This window comes from Poecilia reticulata, chromosome 8 (genome assembly GCF_904066995.2).
Source record: "Poecilia reticulata chromosome 8, P_reticulata-male-v2, whole genome shotgun sequence".
Classification (NCBI taxonomy): Eukaryota; Metazoa; Chordata; class Actinopteri; order Cyprinodontiformes; family Poeciliidae; genus Poecilia; species Poecilia reticulata.
In genome coordinates, this window is record NC_088837.1 from 19,196,669 (window position 1) to 19,218,899 (window position 22,231).

A 22,231-nucleotide genomic window follows, 5' to 3' on the forward strand; every position below is an offset into this window, starting at 1 on the left:
TTTTGCATTTTGAAGCTCAATTTACAGCATAATTTGAAATACTTCCAACTTGCTTCCTCTTATTTGGAACAAAAAAAACATACACTATGTGGCCTGATAATCTCTTTCTATATAAATATAGATTAACTATGGGTGCACAAGTGAAAAACAATGTAGAAGTGACCTTGAAACCTAAATGTAAACTATTATTTCAATTTAAACTAACTCTTAGTTAGTTTAAACACAATGCTGGATCCATTAAATTATCTAAAGACGGAATAAGAAACAGGAGGAGCCCAGAGACTCTTTTCTTTTTTTTTTTCTACTCTGGCTCCACTTTGATCAATTTTGTAACATCTGAATAATGTAAAGCTCTTTAATCTGTGGTTCAAACAAACAATTTATGAGTCTTTCAAGTTCATTTCCTATTCATTACCAATGAGGGAGCTCCAGGCTGTGTATCAGTTTGACACTGCAGTAAAGTATTGGTTCTCTGCCGTGGAGAGGTAGTTAGTCAGCTCTTGGAGTTTGATTATTCCCCCTAACACTCTTGGAAGATGATATGTGACTTTGTAGTGTTCCTAAACCATCTGGAAAGGTTTCATCAAGGAAAAGAAGTTGGTCCTTGAAGGAGCACTTTCCATAATTTGTGAGGCTTTAGGTCTAATGTTGAGTTGATGAGAGATTTGTGAATGGTAGTCTGAGATCTGATGTAATTTCAGCATAGGGCTGATTACAGTCTCAATGGTGTGCTGGCTTTTCAATATGTTGGGTTAAGGAGACATGGGGAAATTGCATCCTTAGCGTTCTCAGGAGGGATTTCATTTTTACTTCCACTGATTGGACTTTTCAGCGCCAGAGGAGACTAGATAGGAGTTCATAATGTGGTTTTCATAAAATCGAATTTGGAGGAAAGGCTTTGAAAGAATTACAAAAACAAAGGCGGTTGGAGTTCAACAAAAGTCATTTCGCAGCACAATATGGAATGTCTGGAAAAGTTTGTTCTACTTTCTATTTGAATTGTAATGTCACATTTTTTATCTATTTTTTCATGTTAACATAGCTGTCTATGTGTCCACACAACACATTCATATTATATATTGCTAAATTTATATTGCTTTACTGACGACTTTTAAGAAGTCTAACATATTTTGAGTAACTATTGCGTGTTCATTTTCCAGCAGAAACCAATTTTCAAGAGTAACAGTGAGTCAGGTAAAAAAAAAATTCTCATTCCCCGCCTTTATCAGCTTGTCTCAAACATGGCATGTAATTGTGTCCTCGTCGAGCCATATTGTTATCGTACTTAGAGCTCCTAATCCCCTCTGGTAATCCCATCGACTTCACTACGACTATAAACTCCCTGGTTGAGCTTTCCTGAACAGCTGTCAGCTGCTCACATTTCACTGTCAGGCTGTTTCTGACAAAATATGAGTTTATTAGAAAGGTGTAATATGCAATATTTTTTTCCTTGTTAGCTTTTCTTTGTGCCCTTATGAAGATGTGAAAATGTGTGAGGTGTGGGAAGAGCAGCTCTGTAATTGGATTCATATGGAGATGATCATTGTACCCATTAGTGCCATTTGTGTACAGTGATGTAGACTCCATCTTTCATTGCCTCTCATTGCCTCCTGCTTTCCCCTTGGAAATGAACAATTATCTTCCGTAAATTGATTTCTGCAACACACCAAGTTGCACATCAAATGCAGTCACATAAAAATCACTCTGTTCATCTCATTTTGTTTTATAGCATGTACAGGCGTTCACTTTGGGGCTTTATCAATTCATTTGTACAAATAAATATTTTTGATCAAGTGAAAATTCAGAATATACAGTTATTTTCATGTTTGCTGGCCTCTAAAACTTCTGGTATTTTTTATGCTTTGATTTTGTCCCCTGCGTTTGAACTTTAGTAGGATTGAATACAACTGATAACAAACCCAAAAACTGTGTTCCTAAGGGTCAATGCTTGATTCAATTGCTAGAAGAAAAAAAACAAACAGCAAAAGCCTTGAAGAAGAAAAATCAACTAAGACAATTTAATCTTTATGGAAGTTAAATATTTATCAGCTACCGATAAGTATTAAACTACTTGGGCTTTGAGCTGCTGTTAGTTATAAGAGGAGATACATTAAACTATCTTGTTAAATAAACTTGGCCAACCAATGGCCGTTTTGCACTTTCCCTTAATGGACAGATTACCAGTCAGTCCTGATATATTCACAAGTTTCTGAAAATGGGATTGGGAAATTTTACTTGGGCACAGCAGATATATCCTGGGGCCCATGCTTGAATAAAATGGCAGATTAAACAGATTTGGATTATTTATGTGTTACTAATTTACATCGCCATTACCAATGATTGCCTGAGTCTTTAAAAATATAAAAAAAGAAAGCTTGTATTGGTAGGAAAACCACCTAGTACTTCTTATAGCTGACATTTATCTTTAATTTATGTCTTTTTAGAGACATCTGCAAATTCTCTGCACTTCAGATGTTACCTCAGCCTTGCATACTTTTGATGAGTCCTGCTAAAGCAACTGCAGTAAAAGTGATTGTCAAAAACTTTAAATGACATGCACTAAACATAAAAACTCATGTCAATTTTAAAATAAAAATACTCAACTAAAATAATTAAGTTGTGGAAATCATTCAGTTTTTTTTTCTTTATTTGTACTTTATACATTTTTAAAGTAGATTAGCACACAAGACCAGATCCAAATAAATAAAATTAAATCAATTTGTTCATGCAGTCCTGGTTTGGGAGTCCTTGTAGTTTGATCTCCATACATATTCAAAATAAAATTTTTTGGGGTTATAAAAATATGAAAGTGGTGTACTTCTCTGTACGAGTTGGTGTGAAGTATAATATGTTCTGGGAAGAAAGAATGTTGTTCTTGTAGCCTCGGGTAAATTAACACATTTCTCTGGTCTTGCAGAGTATGCATTGATCTGTACTGGGAAGGGTGGAGGATGTGTTGCATTTAGACACAGTAGCACAATACGAATTTGTTTACATATATATGTCATATGTATGAAGGTAATATTAGTTAAACATAAGTAAATTAATCTTTTCTATAGTTTTGATGAGGAAAATATGCTTTTCCAGTGTGGAGTAGCAAAAATACATTTCTCAGTATTACTTCAATAGCTACCAGCCGCATGAAATCTTGAGGAAAATATGCCTGCAACTTGTTAGAGTGGAGGATTAGAGAGGAAATCTACAGGAAACATAAAGCTAAAACTCAACATTGTGTGTTTCTGATCTTGAACAGCTTGAGATTTCATTACATACAGCATGTTCACAAACGCTGTCCAAATGCTGAAAGAAAGCCAAGTACCTTAAGTACATCCACAAAGACTGTCGGTTGACAAGTCCCATGGGAGAGGTAAAGAAGCCTTTCCTCCAGGAGCCAGAGGCAGGACGTGCTCTGTGGGTGCACGAGCTTCCCAGGTGTTGTTTAGGATGCAGTTTAGACCTCGAGTCTCCTTTCTGCTGCTGCCTCCAGGCTGCCCAGGCTCAGCTCAACTCCACAGGCTCTCTGTCTCTCTTTGTTTATCCGTCCTGCCTCCACAGATTCCCACAGCAGAGAGAAGAGCCCTGACCAGCACTCAAAGAGATGATGTTTGATGCAGCCAGTTACATGCACTGAGACAGACCGGTGTCTTTAGAGACGACTGTGCGTTTATGCTTTTAGGAGCATCTATTTTCAACGCGTCTCATTGTGACGGTGTTGCTTCTTCTCTTTTGTGGTTGGTATGTGAATGCGTTCAATAGACAATAGATATGTGCTTTATATACCCCTGTAAGGCTTATTCATTGGGTTGACAAAAGTTGAAAAAACCTACATGCAATGTAGGAAGAGATGCTCTGATCAAAGATTTGTGGCCAATTTCCGATCACCTTGGAGCTCTGACTTGCCAATACCAAATCTTTTCGATTCTGATTTCTCTTTAAATTTAACAACAGAAAAAAGAAAAAAAAACATTCTAATTTTTCCTCCTGTGAGCATTCATCAGTTATTTATATTAAAAGCGAACCGAGGGAGAGAAAGCAAACAAACTGATTTGATTTTATTTGCCTCATTTAGTCAAGCTATTTTTGTCCCACCTGTTTGTAGGTACGATGCATTCACTGAAAGAAAAAGGATTTTTTTTTAATCTGACTGGTCACTCATAAGGTTTGGTGAAGTTGAAAATCATTCGCTTCCAGTCAAGAGCAGCAGCTTCCTCAATGCATGTTTGCTGTGGCGCAACTACACATTATTCAGGTGGATGCGAAAACATAGATCGCCCCCCTCCCCGAGGGAAGGAACGTCAGGGTGAAGGAGCGACGATACATGAAGGGTAAAACTCGCTACATTTACCTCGTTTTGTGCGCGAGGTGAAGGAGCGTAAGGCGCGCTGAAGTGTATGGGGAAACATCATAGGCGCGGCGCCCCCTCCAGACGGGGTTTTGGCGCCCCCTCTGGTGCTGCGCCCCTATGCGTTGCACACCCTGCATACCCACTTTTTGCGCCACTGCATGTTTGTCAAACATTAAATGGGATTCAGCAATCATTTTTATATTCACAGTGCAACATCGAGTAAAGACCTTGTCCAAGGAGACTTTGTTTTTGTTAAGAGAGCAGGTTACTTGACTCTATTTCTATCTTTACTCATCCCATCACCTACTCAATATATTGATGTAAGCTAACCTCCTACTTGCAATTTCTCTTTTTCTTCAGAAAACCCAGAAAATTAACAGTGTGCTTTGTTCAGTCAGTAAAAAAAGAAGCATGAACCCATCCTATTAATGTTTCATAAATCCCTGTGTAGCAATTAGCTACTGTGACTGATACTGCCAAAAAGCAAGCAAGCCAAATAAGCTTTGTCATCATAATAAACCTTACCGTGTCGCTGATGGTTTGTGTGGTCTTTGGGGGACTGGCCTGGCTCTCACTCAGGGGCTTATTCTGGCTGCTCTGTTGGGTGACTGCTGCCATCATCTTTGCTGTCTGTCTTACTCACAGTCTCACCACTAATACTGGCATCTTCACTCCAGAAGTCGGAGGAGCAAGCCAAAATATGTAATTCTGAGATTTGTTGTGCAGCTACCTCTAGTTCCATTTAATTTATTCATCGCGTTTTTGGCACCATCTTTGCATGGGGGTACGTTCAGCTGCGTTTATGTCTTCATGTCCCACGTCTCCCACATTGCGTTTTGCAGGGCGTATCTGGCATATCCACAATAAACATAGAGCAGAGACTTTGATAAGATCGCTGTCAGGAAATGTTACCTTGCTACAAGCCGGGACTCATCTTGCTTGATTTGGTTACACGCTAAATAGCAGCAGAACTAATGCAGAAAATATTTGTAGCAGAGAAAATACCTTCTGCTGTTGTTTTTTTTGTTTGTTTGTTTTAGACTAATTTTTTTCTCTCCTTTCAACAGACAGATTTTTCACTCATAAAGTGGTTTCCTAGTGATATCAAACACATTTAGGTTACCATAGTTACCATTTAGTTCCACAAACTAATATTGCTGCCTTCATTCTCACTTTCCTTTCATTTAAAGTTTCTGTTTACTTTTTTTTTTTTTTTTACTACATAGAGACAATTACAGTGAAACCATCCATCCATTTTCTTGCACCCTTGACCCTCAGTGGGGTCGGGAGGGTTGCTGGTGCCTATCTCCAGCTAACGTTCCGGGCGAGAGGCAGGGTACACCCTGGGCAGGTCGCCAGTCTGTCGCAGGGCAACACAGAGACACACAGGACACACAACCATGCACACACGCACTCACACCTAGGGGCAATTTAGACAGACCAATTAACCTGACAGTCATGTTTTTGGACTGTGGGAGGAAACCGGAGTACCCGGAGAAAACCCACACAGGCACAGGGAGAACATGCAAACTCCATACAGAAAGACCGGGCCGGGAATCGAACCCAGTACCTTCTTGCTGCAAGGCAACAGCTCTACCAACTGCGCCACTGTGCAGCCCTACAGTGAAACCTACAAAGACAATTTTAATTTCTTTCCCTGGGATGTTTGTACAGTGAGAGTTTGTATTTGGAAACAAGCTACCCAAAAAATAATAATGGAAATTAAAACAGTTCAATCTAATCCCCCACCCACACCACTGTCAAACGTGCAAACTCACAATCACAGTTGTTTTTGACACAATTAATCCTATACTATAAAACTGCTACAGGCACTGTCCAGAGAAATAATGATGAAAAAAATAAATATGAAAAACAGTATGTCTGGAAAAAACCAGATGGATAATTAAGGGGAAGAAAAAAAGCAACTTCTATTTTGACTTAAGGGACGGTATCATGGCGTGTTTTCTATCCCTGAGCATTCTGCACCCAAAATCCAACACAAGACCACAAATTTAAAGTGTATGCCCAGGCTTACAAGTAAAAAAAAAAAAATTACTTCAAAGACACTGTTTTTTGTTGCACTTCAAAATGTAAGATAAATTACCCGTATTTTGTAATATTGTTTTTATATAAAGTTTTGCTGCAAGAAAGAGCTTTAATTTGGGTGATGCTGCTCACAGAAGTATTGCTCTTTTTAAAACATTGCACGCACCTCTGATGGCTCTGAAAGTGAGCATCTGCATCATCAACTGCATTGCATACAATACCCAGAAGAATCAAGGGAAGAAACAAAACAGAGAGTGGATTGTAGAAGCAGCACATGGAGTATATACTGACAAAACAATGCCCAGGCATCAAGAGGGGCGCCTTGGGCTGGCTTTCACTCTGGATTGCCTGCCTGCTGAAGTTATCCTACACATATTTTTGAGGAAAATGTACTTTTCCTTTCAGATCCACTGTATTTAGTGGTTCCACTGTGATATATGTATATATATATATATATATATATATATATATATATATATATATATATATATATATATATAACTGCATCCAGAACTTGTTGCCAGGGAAACTAAGATTAACTGATTTGTGTGGATTTAGCATAACAATGAAGAACAGGACCTAAATACAGAAAGAAGGTAGTTGTAAAAAAAAAAAACTTTTCTTTTTTATATATATATATATATATATATAAAAAACTTATAAAAACTAAGGTACAGAGAGGAATCCAAAATAATCCACATAAAACCTACAAGGGAACAGGCTTATACTTGGTAGTTTGATTAATGGACTACACAGGTGAGCTAATGAGCAGATGGGAGACTGCTTGAGGGTGCGGGAAGCTGAGAGACTGAAGAAAGCTACTGGGCAGCTCTGGGAACACAGACTCCAAGAGAAGCAGACAGTAGCAGTGATATAAACCTAGCAGTACACAGAAACTCAAATACTACCGATTCTGAACAGAGTTAACAAAGGACCAGGTGATCAGGAACTAAGATAAAGTAAATTAAACTATCAACTGCAACTCTGAGCAGAGAAAAAAAAATCCACATGTCATATATTAGAGTTGAGAACAAAACAACACTAAATCTTAAGACTAAGGGTTTAACTAAATATGAAAAGGAAAGGCAAAAAAATACTAATATAAAGAGAAGTCCCAAATATTTGATAGAGCAGTTTTGATTAGCTTTAGGTTTTGCATTAAAATTAGGTGCATAATGATTTCAAGTCTGTCCAGTAAAAAATTATGAAATTAAGCTATACTTACTGAATGCATTGGTAGGTTTTTTTAGTACACCTGATGTCCCTGATTAAAAGACCTTGTGTTTCCTCATGTGGATTAAATATTGTACTGCACTTTCATGTATGACACTCTAATTTGCTTGATGTTCTACCTGTATTTCAGGGCAGTGGGGGACTGGGTTGTCTAGTTGTTTTTTTTTTTATCACAACAAAGCTATGATATTCAGTATCATAATTGTTATTTTAACTAGACTTTTATTCCCTTGACATTTTCCATTCGTGAGAAGGTATAAAGTCCTTGCTTTGACATATTTGCTCTATGATGTACCATACTTGATGGAACCATGAATTATGGTACCAGAAACCTCTGAAGGAGAATGCTCACCAATCAGTCCATGACCTTCGTGTCGAGTGTACGTGTGTAATATGGGAAGACAAACACAGAACAGAAGCAGTCCACTTCTTAATAGTCCAAAAAGATAAAATAAATGTTTTGGAGTGGCCTAATTCATAAATCCAAACTTAAATCAGCCTGAGAAGCTATAGTGTGAGCTTAAATAGGCTGTTCAAATCCAAAACCTTTAAATTTCACAGAATTTACAGTGAAAGACTGATTGCTAATTATAACAAAAGCTTTTTTGCAGGTTGCTGCCACTAAGGGTTTCCCAACCAGTTATTGGGTTTGGAGTAATTACTTTTTTTTTTTTTAAAGTGTGTTGATCATTTAGAGATAAATGATCATTGACAAACTCCATTAAGCATTTATTTTGGTTATCTCTGTCTGACATTAACCTTTGTTTGTTTATTACCTTTATTATTTACAATTGTTAATATCTGTCACAAAAAAAAAGAAAAATACAACTTTCACTTTCACACCACTGTGTATCTGGTATATCAGACTATTGGCAGTCGAGGTCTGTAATGTAATAAGATTGTGATTTTTCTGTTACCGTCTTAATGAGATTTGGTCTTGTTATAAGGATTCTCTGTGAAATCACAGCATTTTAACCTGTCGTAATTCTGTAAGTTTATAATTCACATTGACACATAATTACTATATTACATTGGCAAAATTAGAACTGAAGGGCATAAGGGGTAAGGACAAGTTCCTCTAAAGTCACTTTTAAATTACCTGCCCAGTATTGCCAAAAGTGCCGTCCATTCACAGAGGAGAATCTAATTTTCACCTCTGCTAAATAGAAGCTATTGTTTGTAACTGTGCGAGTGGATTCATCAAATTTATTTTTTGCTTAGTGACACTGGCAAGGATCTTCCATCGTTATCACTAAGTAGCAGTCCTGTCCTGGGGCTCAGAGGGAACATAGGCCAGTTAGCTTGATGCAGTGTAATTTTACAGGATTTTGAACCTCTATATGTTAAGCTACGACCTGCATGTTGAGATAACATGCTTCCTCTCCGACGCTTGCTTGGGTCCACGTCGGCACACCGGGGTTAGCACAGCTGAGGGAGTGTGGTGAAAAATAAAAATGCAGCAAACTGTGCATGCTTTTCCAGGGTTTTGACAAATGTACTGCATCTTCCTGGGTGCTGGGGCATGAGTCAATCACAAGTCTATAAGCACAGTACATCTCTGCACGTTCTATCTTCCCCGAGCTCCTTCAATACATTACGGGGACGGACGTGTGTCAGGTGATGAGAAAAAAAGTCAAGCGACTTACACCAATCATTTGCTGCCTGACATCTTTGGCAGTTCGGCGGCTTCATGTAAAAAGAAGGATATATTGAGGTAAAGTGTTGCTCGGGTTTTCTTGGAAAGGACGGACCTCTTCCCACAGATCAGCTGTTAAATTCACTGAACTGAAAATCAGTTCTCTTCCTGCGGTGCGTGCCCAGCTAGTATGTGTGAAAATATTCCATCTTTGATAAAGTGTTTCTTGCTCTATATTCCTCTGGGTGCTCTTCGTATTTGGAGAATGCTTTGTGTTCCAATAGTTTGTAGCTTGAGGCTTGAGTGTTCTGGCAATTTGTACACCCATTCAGTATAATCATACACTGTTCTACAGCAGATGTTTTAGCTTAGGCAGGGTTGGCCTTGAAGGTGCCAACAAACACGAGTGCTAGCATTTATCTTGGACGAGTTTAGATGAGCAGTATACCTTTTGTGAGACAGTCTTCATCATTTCTGTTGTGCTTGTGGGAGGTATTCCATGAGTAATTGCAGACAAGCAATAACTGGATAATAGCAACGATAAATGTAAGACTTGTAAATGTCGGGGTATATCATGGACAGGCTGAAAGCTCGTCTCAGGGTATGTAAATATTTGTGGAGGTAAAATGATTTTTTAATTATTCGAGATATAAACCTGTTTTAACAGCTGTTTTATTCTAATAGATTTTTACAAGAAAAAATTTGAAATTTCAGGATTTTGAATGAACTTTTTGTGTAATTGTCAGAAGGATGAGGACTGACGTAATTTTACTTCACATTTTCTCAACACTTTGTTGCTTAATCTGAATAGAAATAGAATAATGACCAGTGTAGTCTGTAACTTTTGTTATTAAACACAAATAGACTAACTTAAAGTTACTAAAAAACATGAAACCAAAAAAACAACAACATACAATTCAAATAAGAAGCAGAACAATAATCTTGGAGAAATGTAATCGCTGATGAGTCTATATCCATCCAGACAGAATGATTCAACACTTACACGTATTATCAAAAGCTCACACTGACCCAGTGTTCAAAGGAATATGCACCCCTCTTTGATCCTTAGCTGGCACACTTTATACATATTTTCTAATTACACAGACGCATCGTCACAGAACCGAATGTTTCATAATGTGTTCTGGGCGGGGGTTGAGTCATTGTTTTGAAGGTGAACTCTTGCTGACTTTCATGATGTTCGTAGATCCATTCATTTGGTGCAACTCAACAAATTAGCCAGACTGATGAGAAATCGCCATGAGGTTCAAAGTTGAGAAGCATAACTGTAACTGAAATCCACACCCGGGGCCTTAAAGGCAACTTTGCCTCAAACTTCTGCGTCTTGCCAAAGTTAAATCAGCATGTTCAGTCAGGCAGGAGCCTAAGTCGGTCCTCTGGGAGCAGATTGAAAACTCCTCTTTGTTACAGTTTGTGTAGTGAAGTGCAATTACAGAGCCCTCTGCCCTGACACAAGAACAGTAACAAAATTATGTTTTGAAGTTGGTCCAATACAACTTGGATTGTTTAACCTCCAGTAACAGGTCAGTAGCTGTGGTTGGAGTTTTCCAATACATCTTGAGTCATAAGCACATCTCCTTTAAACCTTGACCAGAAAACTACATAAGGGGCCAAAGAGGAGCAAATCAGTATCATGGTTTGTATTTTTGTTTGCTAATATGTATGCAGATCTTAGATGTTTTTGATGCTATTTAAAATGTTAATGCAGCAATGGCAGTTCTACAAAAAAAATTAAATAGTGCAAGTAAATAATCTAAAATACATGTGGTAGTGTATATTTTATTTCATCCAACATTTTAATCATGACTTATTCAGAAGGCAAAACTGACATTCCAGAGGTCCTGGGAACATTCACACCGTTTATTACTGATATTTGTATAACTCTCGCTACGATTCACAGATATTTTTCCTACACTTCTCTCCCACTGAACTTGTTTTATTCATGTCAAAACCTCAGCGAAACATTAGAGGGCAGAGTACACTGAATATGCATTAGGGCGGAGTACCTCTTTATGAACTGTGTCATATAACTTGGTTTAAGAATCTGTGGTAATTCTGCACTCTCAGGTAATTTTACACGTTTCCTCCTGGATGGGTGTTAAATTTTGCAGAGATTTCCTCCTCGTTGCACACTGATGTAAGGCTTTCAGCCGGCTGGTGTGTAACCTGGTAGAATGACATATGGCAGGGAGGCAAGCATGAGTGATGGGCAGCAAATCACATTTAGGTGAACGCAATCTCTGCCTCGACTTTCGTGTTTCATAAATGATGCAGCAGACACAGAGGAAAACATTTGGATTCCCCTGAAGCAAAGACAAATACCTCTTTATACCTCACTTTTAAGTGCACTTAAAAGTGGGGATATTTTTGTTGACCGTCAGTGCAGATAGTCGAGGATTCTGTCCAAGCATTTACAAGAGTAGGTCAAAAATACCACTTGGCTTGTTTAACTTTGACCTGAAAAAGCACTTATCTATTTTAAAATGGGGCACAAATCCCCCGCAAGCAGGTCTAAAGCTTCAGCTTTAGTAGGGCCGTGTGGGGATAGAGCAGCCAGGTTTGCACAGGGGGTCAGGGTTCAAACAGATTGTCAATGAAGCAAAACTCATTTGTGATGGTTTCTCTTACGACAACTGTACTTCCACTCTTGATTTGCAGAAAATAATTTGTAGAACAATTGGGAATAAATATAAGTTCTTATCTTTATTATGATTGAAGGTGTCACAGAATTGTGAGGAACAGCCTGAGTTACTACAGTGGCAAAATATAACTCTTTTTTACAACTTCCGTAAGAAGAGATAGAAAAGGCCTTTATTGTCCCACAGTGGGGAAATTCAGGTGTCGCAGCATGATCAAGATAATATAGATTCACAGAAGAGATAAAAAATATTCAAAAACTTAACATAAATTTACAAAAATGTATATATATATATGCTGTTGCAGAGCACAATGTAAAAATGTATATTAGAAAGGTCTGCCAACACTTACAAGCGATAATACTATAATTAAGAAGCATATTAGAAGAAAACTGTAACTACTGTGACTTTTCTGCAGCAGTATAAATTAACTATTTTACTTTCATTTGATTGTTTTATATTAACACCTCAGACTGACTTGCGTTATACTTGCAGCTGTGTAAGAATACACATAGCTGGCTGTCTGATACTAAGTCAGGCTAAACTTTGCAAATAGATTTACATTTGCTAAATGGAGGAAACATTATACTTTTTTTTATTACTTTGCTAAAACTCAGAAGTCTGAAGGAAGCCCATGTAATGATGCCATGGTTTAATATCCTTGTGACTGTGGATCATCCTTGGGTAAAATTATCCCCTAATGCACAATGTTTCTCGCCAAGAATTTATAAATATGCAAAAACACCATGGACGTGTGCAAAAATGTATGCATCAACCTCACAACAAAGATTAGATGTTGAAGATGATGTTGACTGAAGCTGGTGAGAGAGACAAAAATGGGACAAAAGTCCAACAAATGTGAGAAGCTTGAAAGGATAACACCACCTTTGATAAGTCATGCACTTATAAAAGAGCAATTCTACCAAATAGTAAGGACATTTTTGTAAACTCTTACATTTGAGGACAATAAAAAAAATAAAATAAATAAAATGTTATCAGTTCTTATTTGTGAACTTAAAACAGAACATTCTTAGTTTGATTTAATCTCAGACAGCAAAAAAAAAAAAAAAAAGGTTACATGCATATATGCAGTGTATGTAAATATTTGGTTTCTACTGAATATTGGTGCTGCTTTTGAGAATTAGAGTGATGCATCCACACACTCTGCTGCACTGGAGACTAGAAAATGGCTAAATGAGATGCAAAGTGAAAAGCAGAGAGGAAGATAAAAAATACAAAAAAAAAAAAAAAACGAGAAAAAAGAAACCAAATTAATGTTCTTCTGACTCTGACAACTTTTGGGCTTTTGTGTGATAGCTGGTGGCTGCGAAAAGATAAGGTTTACTAATGGGGTGCTGAGAAAAATGTTTCATTTGTTATCATACATTACTTATGAGACTGTAGAGTAATATAGCGGTGGCACAATTCATATAAGCCCTGAGAGCTTTAGACTGGGGAACCTGTTGTAGAACTTTCAGAACGCATTAGTTAGATACTGAAAATACTTTATTATTTACTAAGAACATATACTATATATCCCAGTATTATCTAGTTCTCCAAGGTACCAGTCTTCCTAAATAGTTTATTAGATAGGTTTGGTTTGCGTCTTTATGAGATAAACTTTTCTACAGGCAGATTTGTTTTAGCAGCTGTTTGGTACTTTCAAATCAGGACTGGATATTTCTGCTGATCACCAAGTTTTTGTCCAGGATTTTTCCTTTTTTTTCTTGTGCTGCCTTGATAATGATATGGAGCATTTACTTTTATAGCTTAACAATGTCTTCCAGCATTACTTCTCTTAACATCTCATCTATTATTTAGCAATGATAAAGCCAAACCCTAGTGTACCGTTTTAAAAGGATTTCAGCAGATTTAATTTTAGATTAGTAATGCAAAATGTCTCTCATTGAATTTATCTGAATGTTGTACCAAATGGCAAAGCAACATTCTGTCAATTTTTCTTCAAATCTTGATCAATCATATTACAAATGAGAGAATTCAGCACTGGTCCTGGCAGTTTTCCGTCTGCTGATTACACCCCTGTGTTTCCCTCTGTTATGTTATTACATAATAATAATAACAGAGATTTATTTATTTTTATTTTTTGCATGGTTGTTCAAGTTACTAATTAAATGTAGCTGCAATGAGACTTCAAGACAATGAGCTTTTGGTCACATTTGGCTGCTGTGTAACGGTGTCGTACGTTTCAGAGACATTCATGTTATAAACTAGATTAAGCAAAATTGAGCGAGATTATTGTAAACTATATACATCCAACATTCTACACATTTCACAGGCTAATAAATCAAGATCTCTCGGTTTCAGGAAAATTTGCATATGTGTAGCATTACCAGTCAGAGCATTGATTTCCAGTTTGCATACTGGCCAGAATCCAGAAATGATCTCACTAACTTTTATAACTTCTGAATTTCATGTTGAATCTCGAAGGCAATTAGACTATAACATATGAATTCTAAAATAAGATATAAAACATAGCTTCTAATATGTGAAGCTATGCATAAAAGCATCAATTAATTCCTTCCTGGAAAGTGTGCGCAATTTTCAAAGGATACTTTCAAACTCACTGCAGAGGCTACAGTGAATCAGAAGACATAGGAGACCTTGAAGATCAAAGTATTTTGTTTTTTAATGAATCTTACTCACCTAAAGCCAAAAATGTGGCACATATATGACACCACTTCTTTTCTTAATTACTGCGAAAGAAACATTAGATTTCTGTACAGTCACAGCTCACATAGGAAGGAGGAGAAATATTTCTGGAGCCTTTGAAATCACAACCTTTGAGTTTTACTGGCATACGACTGTAAAAGCCTGAGCTCTGATTTCTTTTTTTTTATCCCATAAGAACTCTTATCAACATAAACATTTCAGCTTAATTGTTGAGTTACTTAACTGTCTGGGTTTTTAGAATGATCCTGTTTTTCAACAGTATCAAAGACTCTACATGTGTGTCATAGTGAAAACAAACACACACACACACACACACACACACACGAACACTGAGAGGTTCTCAAAAAAATCTTGATTTCTGAACTTTGGACCATTTTGTGTTAGATCAAGGTAACTGCCTCTATACTGTGTAACGGGTTTAAAGTGAATAACACCATTTTATCCTGAAAGGATATGAGTGAGTCATTGTAAAAAATAGAATAAAAGAACTTTCAGTCATTTTGCAATTTACTTTGTAGTTAATGATTGTTTTATGTATTTAGATTTGAAACATGATATATAAGAATAACCTTGAATGTAAACACATCATAATGTTATAGGAAAATAAATGTCACCACAGCATTTTATTTTGTTGGCATTGTGCAAAAGTAAGAATGCTTTTTTTCCTGAATGCACACACCTACACACACACACACACACACACCTAGCCTTGTTTATATGCCCTACTGGGGACTAAAGACAAAACCATGCTTTCTGGGAACCTCCCTTTCTGAAAGTAGCACAGCTCTGCAAAAAATCAAGTAGCATGCTAGAGGGGCAGTGAACAAACATATCACTTTAAATTTGCAATAAGACTAACTAGAGTTCCAAACATGATAAGAAGGTGACTCTTGGGGACTTGTCAGGTTTTTAGTAATGGGTGGGGACATAAATACACACTAATTAGTTTTTATTACATTCTTAGTACCTGTAGCACAGTTTCCGGTTCAAAGTGCTTTGACAGCCACTATGACTCAATGCACAATGAAATCTACACTTTGGTACAAAAGAAAATTGAGTAGCCACTCAAGATATGTCAAATTCTAGTATTGAGCAGCATATTACGCTTTGTTAAATGTATTCTTTTAAAGACATTACATAAAGGGATTAAAATGATGCATACATTTCTGCAAAAAAACCTTTTCCTAGCAAATTATATCATAATTTTGTGTTCTTCTGATTGACTGTAAATCTCTCATCCAGGAACAACCTGTAATTACGAGAAGATGGGCCACAGGCAGTAATCTTGATTGATTAATTTACTCTACAAGTCTGTTGTTGAGAGTGTCATCTCTTCTGTCATCATCTGTTTAAATAGCATCTGAGCCAGGGACCTGAAAAGGCTTAACAGCCTGATAAAGAAGGCTGGTTCTGTTCCGGGGACTACTGTTGAAATCCTCTGGAGATGGTTGTTCAAAAAAGGATTCTTTGAAGGTTTTTGTTCTGTCTGCTCACTTTCACTCATGTAATGAGTTTTGTCGAATAAACCTATTGACTGATTGATTGTAATACAAACATTACAGACAACCCCGATCATCCTCTTTCATATGTTTGAACTCTGAGGCATCTTCAGATTCATTAGAATACCGAATAATATAGAAAATGTCAGATGCTTATGCCCACAGCCATAAGCATCTACAACAACTGAGATATGATGTACTTTTCATGCATCTGAAAATAGATGAAAGGTATTTTTTATCTTGCTTCTATGTACTAAATGATTGACTAAGGCATAAAAAGTATGCTGAAGAAAGAACATTTATTGCTTAACCAAGCTCTTTACAGGATGCTTTGTTTTCCCGTAAATATTTAAACCAACAAATGAACTTAAAAAGTACAAACTGAAATTACTGTCAGTAAAAAAGGTACTGCAACAAAGCCAAAACTAAAAGATATACTACTTTCTGTATTTAAAAAAAAACAGCAAACTGAAATGTCTATGACATGACTAACTAAAAGCACTTAAAAGCAGCATGAAATTAAATGTTTTTAAACTTTGTTTTTAAGAGCCGTTTTTAACGTAAAACTTAACAGCCAGCCAATTTCTGTTTCTGAGTGCAACAGGCTCCCGTTTTAAACACTTATCACAGTCTGCTTTTCCTGGAACTCTACAGGTGGTGATGAATGCCATCAAGTGCTTTTTGACTGCAAGGACCTCTCCCTCATTCCAAGTCCTCCTCTTGCATGGTTGGCAACCTTTAAAACCAAAGTTAATAACAAGTTTAAAACAATGAAATGAAGTTACCAAAGCAATATCATAATTGAAGGGTTTTCTGAAATTGTAAAATACACTCATGCCTGATTAGACCCTTCCTGCAAAATACAGTTAAATACAGGACCTAAACCAATTAATAACTGTACCTTTCTCACCATGAAAAGCTATTTTTCTCAATTATACCAAAAATATATATTTGTAAACATCTAAGGTAATTGTTACTAACCCTAACCCTACCCACAAGACAATGAAGTCCTGATGTTACTATAAATTAGGGCTGACTTTTAATTCTGAAGTCAGTGACGTAATATTTGAAAATGTAATGTACTTTAAAATAAACCTGAATATTGTAAGCAAGAGGCTTGCCAACATTGGGACAAATAGAAAAAAAACATCTAAATAACATAAAAAACATTGACTAGTCAAAAGGAATGTTGTATCACAGCTGTGTGATTCTACTACAAAGCCGTTTCTGCTTCAGATATACAGTAATCCTTCATCAAGAAAGCAAGTTAAGATCACAGTTTATAGATCATTTTAAGGAAATATTAAATTTCTTAGAAAGGTAACCATACTAACAAAATCTCAGACATCTCCAGTTGGGCTAGTAGCCCACCAATAAAAAGTTGAAAAATTAATACCTTTGTCTTGGAGGACTTTGACTTTGGTGGAGCTTCATCTGCTGAGCCAGCATGCTCAACCTCAACACCTTCAGTCACAGTTGGTTCTTTGTCAACCTTAGGAAAAGAATAGAGAAGTCTTTTAATACTGCAACAAGACTGGCCATCTTTTGTTCAAATCCACTAACCACCTCAACAACAATATAGAACAAACCAAAAACAATTCAGCTAGAGATCAGCATAGTACATTGTCAATGAATCACAGCAGTAATGTTCGATTAAAAACCTATTTCTGGTTTGGTTTAGCAGTCATCCTTCATCATGAAGTCTCAAACTTCAGTATCACTTAAACTGTTTCAAACATTAATCTAAGAAGACGTCACTGGATAGGACTGTTAACATGTTTCCGTCATATTCCCTGATTTGAAACATACATCATGTCTTAAGCCAGCTGTCAACCATGCTACTGAGGGCAGACAAGATCTATAGTTGCACAAAAAAGGGATTACATCTTGACCAAAATAAACCTCAAACGGGGTCCTCACTTTTACTGTAAACCAGAAATGTGTGTATGGCCCCAAACAACCATTCACTAAAGACTTCAGCTGCTATAGTTCCCACAATGACATCAGACCAGACTAGTGTGTGTTGCAAGAACTGCTAAAAAAAGCCTGTTAAGTTCATAGTTTATGGAGCATTTGAAGGAAATATTACATTTCTTTGAAAGGTAACTGTACTGACAAATCTCCCAGACATCTCCAGTGGGGCTAGAAGCCCAGTGAAAAGAAGTTCAGAAATTATTACCTTTCTCTTAGAGGACTTTGACTTTGTTGGAGCTTGATCTGCTGAGCCAGCATGCTCAAACTCAACACACTCAGTCACAATTGGTTCTTTGTCAACCTTAGGAAAAGAAAAAAATAGTGTTTTAATACTGCAACAAGACTGGCCACCTTTTGTTCAAATCCACTGACCACCTCAACAACAATATAGAACAAACCAAACGAAATTCAGCTGAAGATCAGCATGGTACATTGTAAAGGAATAACAGCAGTAATGTTAGAATAAAAACCTATTTCTGGTTCGGTTTAGCAGTCATCCTTCATCGTAAAGTCTCAAATTTCCGTATCTCTAAAACCGTTTCAAACGTTAATCTAAGAAGACGTCACTGTATTGGACTGTAAACATGATTCCGTCGTATTCCCTGATTTGAAACATAAATCGTGTCTTAAGCCAGCTGTCAACCATGCTACTGAGGGCAGACTAGATCTATAGTTACACAAAAAAGGGACTAAATTTTGACCAAAAGAAACCTCAAACGGGGTCCTCACTTGTACTGTAAACCGGAAATATGTGTATGGCCCCAAACAACCATTCACTAAACACTTCAGCTGCTGTAGACCCCACAATGATATCAGACCAGACTAGTGTGTGTCACCAGAACTGCTGAAAAAAGCCTGTTAAGTTCATAGTTTATGGAGCATTTGAAGGAAATATTACATTTCTTCCAATGCAACCGTACCAACAGAATCTCCCAGACATCTCCAGTTGGGCTAGAAGCCCAGTGAAAAGAAGTTCAGAAATTATTACCTTTGTCTTGGAGGACTTTGACTTTGGTGGAGCTTGATTTGCTGAGCCAGCAGGCTCAACCTCAACACCTTCAGTCACAGTTGGTTCTTTGTCAACCTTAGGAAAAGAATAGTCTTTTAATACTGCAACAAGACTGGCCATCTTTTGTTCCAATCCACTGACCACCTCAACAACAATATAGAACAAACCAAAAGAAATTCAGCTGCAGATCAGCATAGTACATTGTCAATGAATCACAGCAGTAATGTTCGCCTAAAAACCTATTTCTGGTTTGGTTTAGCAGTCATCCTTCATCATGAAGTCTCAAACTTCAGTATCACTTAAACTGTTTCAAACGTTAATCGAAGTAGACATAACTGGATTGGACTGTAAACATGTTTCCGTCATATTAACTGATTTGAAACATACATCGTGTCTTAATCCAGCTGTCAACCATGCTACTGAGGGCAGACAAGATCAATAGTTACACAAAAAAGGGACTAAATTTTGACCAAAATAAACCTCAAACAGGGTCCTCACTTTTACTGAAAACCAGAAATGTGTGTATGCCCCAAACAACCATTCACTAAACACTTCAGCTGCTATGGACCCCACAATGACATCAGACCAGACTAGTGTGTGTTGCCGGGACTGCTGAAAAAAGCCTGTTAAGTTCACAGTTTATGGAGCATTTGAAGGAAATATTAAATTTCTTTGAAAGGTAACTGTACTGACAAATCTCCAGACATCTCCTGTTGGGCTAGAAGCTTACCAATAAAAAGAAGTTCAGAAATTATTACCTTTGTCTTGGAGGACTTTGACTTTGGTGGAGCTTGATTTGCTGAGCCAGCAGGCTCAACTCAACACCTTCAGTCACAGTTGGTTCTTTGTCAACCTTAGGAAAAGAAAAGAATAGTCTTTTAATACTGCAACAAGACTGGCCATCTTTTGTTCCAATCCACTGACCACCTCAACAGCAATATAGAACAAACCAAAAGAAATTCAGCTGCAGATCAGCATAGTACATTGTCAATGAATCACAGCAGTAATGTTCGCCTAAAAACCTATTTCTGGTTTGGTTTCTGGTTTGGTTTAGCAGTCATCCTTCATCATGAAGTCTCAAACTTCAGTATCACTTAAACTGTTTCAAACATTAATCGAAGTAGACGTCACTGGATTGGACTGTAAACATGTTTCCGTCGTATTCCCTGATTTGAAACATACATCGTGTCTTAAGCCAGCTGTCAACCATGCTACTGAGGGCAGACAAGATCTATAGTAACACAAAAAAGGGATTAAATTTTGACCAAAATTAACCTCCAACGGGGTCCTCACTTTTACTGTAAACCAGAAATGTGTGTATGCCCCCAAACAACCATTCACTAAACACTTCAGCTGCTATGGACCCCACAATGACATCAGACCAGACTAGTGTGTGTTGCCGGGACTGCTGAAAAAAGCCTGTTAAGTTCACAGTTTATGGAGCATTTGAAGGAAATATTAAATTTCTTTGAAAGGTAACTGTACTGACAAATCTCCAAGACATCTCCTGTTGGGCTAGAAGCTTACCAATAAAAGAAGTTCAGAAATTATTACCTTTGTCTTGGAGGACTTTGACTTTGGTGGAGCTTGATTTGCTGAGCCAGCAGGCTCAAACTCAACACCTTCAGTCACAGTTGGTTCTTTGTCAACCTTAGGAAAAGAAAAGAATAGTCTTTTAATACTGCAACAAGACTGGCCATCTTTTGTTCCAATCCACTGACCACCTCAACAGCAATATAGAACAAACCAAAAGAAATTCAGCTGCAGATCAGCATAGTACATTGTCAATGAATCACAGCAGTAATGTTCGCCTAAAAACCTATTTCTGGTTTGGTTTCTGGTTTGGTTTAGCAGTCATCCTTCATCATGAAGTCTCAAACTTCAGTATCACTTAAACTGTTTCAAACATTAATCGAAGTAGACGTCACTGGATTGGACTGTAAACATGTTTCCGTCGTATTCCCTGATTTGAAACATACATCGTGTCTTAAGCCAGCTGTCAACCATGCTACTGAGGGCAGACAAGATCTATAGTAACACAAAAAGGGATTAATTTTGACCAAAATTAACCTCCAACGGGGTCCTCACTTTTACTGTAAACCAGAAATGTGTGTATGGCCCCAAACAACCATTCACTAAAGACTCCAGCTGCTATGGACCCCACAATGACATCAGACCAGACTAGTGTGTGTTGCCGGGACTGCTGAAAAAAGCCTGTGAAGTTCATAGTTTATGGAGCATTTGAAGGAAATATTAAATTAATACCTTTGTCTTGGAGGACTTTGACATTGGTGGAGCTTCATCTGCTGAGCCAGCAGGCTCAACCTCAACACCTTCAATCACAGTTGGTTCTTTGTCAACCTTAGGAAAAGAAAAGAATAGTCTTTTAATACTGCAACAAGACTTGCCATCTTTTGTTCAAATCCACTGACCACCTCAACAACAATATAGAGCAAATCAAAAGAAATTCAGCTGCAGATCAGCATGGTACATTGTCAATGAATCACAGTAGTGATGTCCGACTAAAAACCTATTTCTGGTTCGGTTTAGCAGTCATCCTTCATCATAAAGTCTCAAACTTCAGTATCACTTAAACTATTTCAAACGTTAATCGAAGTAGACGTCACTGGATTGGACTGTAAACATGTTTCCGTCGTATTCCCTGATTTGAAACATACATCGTGTCTTAAGCCAGCTGTCAACCATGCTACTGAGGGCAGACAAGATCTATAGTTACACAAAAAAGGGACTAAATATTGACCAAAAGAAACCTCAAACGGGGTCCTCACTTGTACTGTAAACCGGAAATATGTGTATGGCCCCAAACAACCATTCACTAAACACTTCAGCTGGTAGAGACCCCACAATGACATCAGACCAGACTAGTGTGTGTTGCCGGGACTGCTGAAAAAAGCCTGTTAAGTTCACAGTTTATGGAGCATTTGAAGGAAATATTACATTTTTTCCAATGCAACCGTACCAACAGAATCTCCCAGACATCTCCAGTTGGGCTAGAAGCCCAGTGAAAAGAAGTTCAGAAATTATTACCTTTGTCTTGGAGGACTTTGACTTTGGTGGAGCTTCATCTGCTGAGCCAGCAGCTCAACTCAACACCCTCAGTCACACTTGGTTCTTTGTCAACCT

At 37.4% G+C, this 22,231-nt stretch overlaps 1 protein-coding gene and 1 long non-coding RNA gene across 2 annotated transcripts in view; one reads left to right on the forward strand and one right to left on the reverse strand.

Annotated features, from left to right (window-relative positions):
• The window catches only part of elfn1a (extracellular leucine-rich repeat and fibronectin type III domain containing 1a), a 105,759-nt gene that overhangs the window by 25,766 nt on the left and 57,762 nt on the right, over positions 1–22,231 (forward strand). The gene's annotated exons all lie outside the window — the stretch shown is intronic.
• LOC145552667 (uncharacterized) lies at positions 20,646–22,162 on the reverse strand. Its single transcript, XR_014088814.1, has 3 exons — positions 22,136–22,162; positions 21,353–21,448; positions 20,646–20,737 (listed from the first exon to the last, which is right to left on the reverse strand). It is a non-coding gene; the product is annotated as an uncharacterized LOC145552667 (long non-coding RNA).